The sequence below is a fragment of the Etheostoma spectabile genome, chromosome 17 (genome assembly GCF_008692095.1).
Source record: "Etheostoma spectabile isolate EspeVRDwgs_2016 chromosome 17, UIUC_Espe_1.0, whole genome shotgun sequence".
In the NCBI taxonomy this organism is placed as follows: Eukaryota; Metazoa; Chordata; class Actinopteri; order Perciformes; family Percidae; genus Etheostoma; species Etheostoma spectabile.
This window is the reverse complement of record NC_045749.1, coordinates 22,567,047-22,572,946: the sequence shown is the minus strand read 5'-3', so window position 1 is coordinate 22,572,946 and position 5,900 is coordinate 22,567,047. Positions and strand designations below refer to the sequence as shown.

The 5,900-nt window shown below is 40.2% G+C and overlaps 1 protein-coding gene across 4 annotated transcripts in view; it reads left to right on the top strand.

The window, feature by feature from the left end:
- Positions 1 to 4,615: 4,615 nt before the first annotated feature.
- LOC116705622 (caskin-2) overlaps positions 4,616 to 5,900 on the top strand; it is a 73,654-nt gene continuing 72,369 nt past the window's right edge. For 3 of the 4 annotated variants that reach the window (XM_032541943.1, XM_032541942.1, XM_032541940.1), the window contains exon 1: positions 4,616 to 4,721. The gene's annotated coding sequence lies outside the window, so the exon portion shown is untranslated. Of the gene's footprint in view, positions 4,722 to 4,827; positions 4,866 to 5,900 lie in introns of all 4 variants that reach the window. The other variant, XM_032541941.1, reaches the window with a different exon arrangement.

The window sequence follows — 5,900 nt, the reverse complement described above, 5'->3', positions numbered from 1 at the left end:
TTTTTTTTTTTACCGTGTTGCATCATGGTCGCTGAGTGTCATGGAACGCCTGTTAGACGCAGTGTGAATACCTGGTGAGTACAGGTATATCCAGACAGACAGTATGAGAAAATATTGTGTTTAAGCATTTTCCCAAATACAAGTATGAACCTGTAAATGAGCATTACATAATTGGACCTTTGATATCAGTTCATTCTCCTGTTTGCTCAATCACAGCACATTCCTTCTCTGGGGACTCTGGGTACTAGGGCTGCAGGATATGAGGAAATGTCAGATTACTAGAATTTTGACTAATGTTGCGATTGCGATATGATTTCACGATATTGGAGGGAATGATCAATGTTTTGTATTATGATTGTCATTTTCATTAAAAGAAATAAAAATGTACTAAAGTCATCTAGTGTGATTTTTGCAAGAACCTGTACCAAACAAAGCTGTTTTCCTTTAGTCGGTGGGACCGGATGTGTAGGCCCAGGACGTCTCTGCAGCACCACAGTACTTCATTCAGAATGGTTGGACACATTGTTCGCCTTTAACTAATATTGTGCCCCCCCTCCCCTGCAATTGGGATATTTCACTATTATTTCACTAGACCATATTGTACTACTTTATACTCATCCCCATTTACACCCCCGGTTTAACACCCCTGTTTACATGTACCTATACCTTCTTTTTCTTACATTTCACTCCCTTTTTTCAACACTTTTGATGCTTTTTTTTGACGTTTTTCAACACTAACTTATTAACTAGTTTTACAGTTAATTTTGGAATTTATGGTCAATAACCTCATTTATAGGAAATTATACCTGATGTTTGAGTTAGAAAAGCAGAAATTAGGAATTATTGAGACTAAAATTAAAGGAATGGATGTTGATGATAATCACAGACTGGAATATGTCAACTTTTACTCAATACTATTTCAAAAACACTTCCGTTTGTTTTACAATGTTATAAAATAGAATAAGACCCAAAATTAATGAAAGTAGAGATTTGTACTTGGCAAAGAGCGTTGGAATCAATCATGTTATTTGGGGGAATTATAAAGAACATTGATATAGGACAACGTGGGGCAATTTGACCCGAGGACACCATGAGGGTTAAAAAAATGATATTGCGCAATAGAATAACCCGACCAACATGTAGAACACTCCCAACAGCCCCGGGCCCTAACAGAAACACACGCAGGCCCAGTGGGGCAGGTGAGCCAAGGCCCAGTGACTCAGGACCTTTGAGGTTTCTCATGAAGAGAAACCGAGCTGGTTTCAGAAAGACCAACTGAGCTGGGGCTTTCTTTGACTCCTGTTTACATGTTGGGTAATATCTGAAAAACATTTACATCATTGTCTGTCACTGATTTACAGACATTTTTAAATATCTCAGAATTAAAAAAAAAGTTGTTTATAAGGGCTCCATCAATATTCCTTTCACATTGGTCTACAGTTTCTATTGAAGTTGTTCTGGTTTGGGATCTAGGAGTTGTGTTTTGTGACTCATTACATTATGGACACACTACCTGATGCTGGCATATTTCTGGGAAATGAATCAACCAAATACTATTTCTGTGGAAGTGAAACTTAAAGGATACTATGGAGTGGACGGGGGCTTTGTGGGTGAGGTGACTCCAAAAGTATAAAAGCATTTTTGTTGTGTGCCATCTCATAATTTCTTTTTCTTCATCATCACCTGGACAGCAGCTCTTCTTTCATCTACATCACAGGTAAGATCAGAAACTTGAACTCGCTATGAGATGGATTGTACTGTAGACTTTAACACATTATAATAATAATAACATAAAAATGTTTTCTCCTGTTTAATGACCCTGTAGGTTTTTTAATTCTCATTTCGAACAGCCATGGCAGCAGCATCTTTGTCCAGAAGCAGAGCAGGGGCTGGAGGCCTGCCCTCCCTCTTCCCTCTGCTGTGTCTGCTCTGTTTCACCAGTTCCCTGACAAGCAGCGACCAACACCACCTGGTAAGAGAACTGTAGTCTTTGATAGAAGAACAATACCACACAAAACTTTTGATCTACATCCTTCGTGTTCCACAACATATCAGGAACATTTCAACCGAACCAAAAATGAATGTGGATGGTTGCCTACAACGCTGTTCACAAGTAAAAAAGAAGTGATCAGTTCAATGCTTTCATTAAATGCGGGTGTTTTATTACAATTTATTACATTGGAAAAAAATTAAAAAATAAACTATGAAAAAAAAGTGACAAAAACGTTTAAAAAAAAAATTGCAGAAAGATTCTACAGAAACGTAAAAAAAGTGACAAAAACATCAAGAAAAAGTGACAAAATTTGGAGCCTGAAATATGAAAAGTTTCTGGGACGATGGGAGCATAAGAACATGAGGGAGTTATCTGCAGGCGTATGAGCTAATATACAACAGTATTAGAGCTGCTGTCGTGCTTATTTGTCCCCAAAGGGAACTGCATGTTGATTCTCATTCTGGATTTGCAGGAAAATCAAAAGGAATCCATTCATAACGCAGAACAAGGCCTCGCCAAACTGAAGGTGAGTCAGTCAAAAACAGCTCTGGAGGAACTTCAGTGATGGAGTCCATTAACAGGATGAGAGAACTGTGATTCCTTTTTACAGCGGACACAGCATAACGTAACATAGCAACCAGAGTTGTTGCCATGTCCTGAAGTTGTGTCTCTTTTTCCCACTAGGCAGAAAGGGACACCCTCTACAAGCGCATGGGGGCATTGAAGTGCTTCATTGAGCCAACGGTGGCATTAATAAAGAAATGCTCAGAAGAATCCCCCGATGACTTCCTGACACTGAAGAGAATAATGGAGGGCCTCAAGGGCGTCGTGGAGGAGAACACAGCTCTAGATGCACAGGCTGAGTGGATAGATGCAAGTATAGCCAAACTTGAACAGGACCTGGGAAAATGGAAGACAATCCATGACGCTCTAGAGGAGCTTCACGCTGAATTGTAACTGTCTCAGCTGTCGCATCTACTGTATCTGTTAATCTTCTCTTTGTAATTGTGCAGATTTGTTGAACATAAAATAGGATGTTGAGAAGAACAGGGATGTGAAATGTGTAACTTTTAATATGTAGATGATATGCATGAATGTGGACGTACACCACGATTTAGGACTCAAACCTCTTTTTACCACACACCAAAGTGGGGGCACAAAACTGCTCCCGTACGATCCTCACTCGGTTGTAATCTGGATCTCAGAAACTGGAAATTGAAACTCACTGTGTGCAACGTGGCCCAACTCCTGCAGCAAGGGGTGGACACAATAGCATGAACACCTTAAAAAACAATACAAGCTGCAATAGCCCTGCAGTTGTCTAGCATATCAACTATGTTCTTGGGATATTTTGCATGATTTGAAACTAGAAAAAAATAGGTATTATGAAGAAGGATGTGCAATGGCCTAAGTATCTGTGTTTTAGTTGTTTTTAGAGTTGTATATATAAATCCAGCATGTGGTTGGGACTTTGGGTCTTTAGAATGATAGAATAATAAAACTACATTGAGTCTTTCTTGCAAACAGCCTTCCTTCTAAAATGTACACCCTTAAAAGCTTATCTTTGTGACGTAAAAATAAACTATTATCATCTCATAATCATAATCCACTCATTCTCTTTTCAATCTTTATTCACTTTTATTTATGCCTTTTGACTTGACAACATGTTGAAATAGAGGGGTATTTCTTGACTATAAGTCTTCATATTATGGTACCAGAACATGTAAGAGTCAGAATGAAAACAAATCCGTCAGAGCCTGGATCATTATAAAGAAGATTAGAAATCTCCCTAACTCTAATCCCAAAGGAAGCTTTTGACTCATTGCACCCTGGGTTTGGGTTGATTTGATTTGATCTTCAGTTTCTTTTATATTTGTTGGTTTGTACATAAAATGCAAAAACAACATGAAAAGAGAGCGAGGCTGTATTGAACTGAATAACTAATGTCAAAGCAGTATCCACCCAGCAGATGTCACCACCGCACAACCACACCATGTCCGGGCTTCCCCAATCTCTCCAGGGGGTCCTTGATTGGGCTCCAGGGGGTCCCATGCATGGATGTGTTATATTACCAGGGCCATCAGGGAGACAAGCAACAGCTAAATGTTCCTTATAATGTTGGCTATGTATATATATTTCATAATTACTGCTATCACGCAGGCAGGTAAATCCAATTCAACAACACACACACACACACACCAGACAGTTTGAGGCACTATGCATGCCCGGTTTCAGTTTATTTATCAATAACTTTTTCTTGGGATTACTGATTTTGTGCTGTACGCTGTCTGTGTGATCCGTATCCAGCCACAACACGGTGCAAAGTTACATGGAGTTAAGAGGGATAATAAAGGCTATAAAAGCAGAAGTTACGTAATGTGCCTTCAAAATAAAATCCGAAATAAGTGGCGGGAAGAGCTACACAAAAGTTGCTGCTCGGTAGTTTCAGGAATGTACCGTAACACTTCTTGTATGTACGACACTTAGGAATACTCAGTGGCAAAGAACATTCCAAACAAGTGTATTCAATTTGACTATCAAAGTTTCAACATGTGTGGCACCTTAATTAATAAGAGCTTTACTTTGAAAGTTACTGTCGGAAGTTGTTTACGTTATGCTATTCACTTGACGCTGGCTCCTCCGTCTCGCGCTGTCCAGCCCTCGGTAACTACAGTGGATCTGTGTTGTCCCTCACCACCTGCAGCTCGTTGTCTAATGTCCACAACAGGTGAGAACACTTCAACTTATTTATTAAAGTTAACTGAGACGACTTCAAGTTGTTCACATAATACGTGTTATAGATGGAAAAACATGTGTTTTCTTGACTTTGCCAGTGTTCCGGAGCACCATGACAGTTGAGTGGGTGTCTGCGGTGAGTAACGTTAGCATCGGACCGATGTGTCCGAAAAACCAGCCCGGCTGCCCGGACTCACAGACGGTCTCTCCGTAAGGGAAACAGCGGCCGCTGAATCTCACTGGGGATCCGTAGTTAACCTTGTGTGAAATACTTGACGGGAAACTAGCGCTGTCACAAGTCCAACATTCATATCAACGCCACATGCAAACAGTAGGAAACGTACCGTTAATGTGTGAGAACTTTAACAGTGTCTTCTGCTAGGCTAACGTGAGTCTATGTATCCGCAGGACTTCATTTAAAAAAACCTTAACTTTCAGCAACAAGCCGTTTTAATGGAAGATTGTAGAAGAACCAATTAAAAACCTTGAGGTGCTACTGGGATGCTACAGATTTATGGATTCAATGTATATTTACAATCAACAGTAATCATTTCTCATAGGTCTTAACATTTGGCACTACTGTTGTATAGCTACGTTTGCTGCTATGTAAGATGGGATTAAATAGTCAGAATTGAATGGGCTTTGGTCTGAACTTGTTACAAAGACTTAATATAGCACTTTTTAACCAATTACAAAGACTTAAAATCATACTTTTTAATAATTCCTAAACAATGACATTAAATTAAGATTCTTTCACTTGCTTCCTTATACAATACTGGCTCATAGTAAATATTTTGCTACATTGGGATCGTGATACTTACATGTGTGACACCTGTCACTCAGGATTTCATGAGTAAGTCAGCCAGAGACACTGAGCTCCATTTGACTAGTGCTGTGTTGGAGCCCATGTTGGACTCCTTGTTTACATTCTGGCTCGTGTCAGTGTTTACGGCCTGGCGAGGTGCCGGGCTAGTTTTAGATCATGTGTCAGTGCAAAGACATGCATGGGCATCTGCTGTGGGGCTGCACGATCACCCAGTAGTCCGGAGGAATAACTCAACCATCCGTCTAACGAGATAGTCTGCCCCAGGCACAAAACTATGAATTCAAACTCCAACCAAAAGCCTGCTGCTGCAACCGATTCTTCACTGGGGGGGGGGGGGGGGGGGGG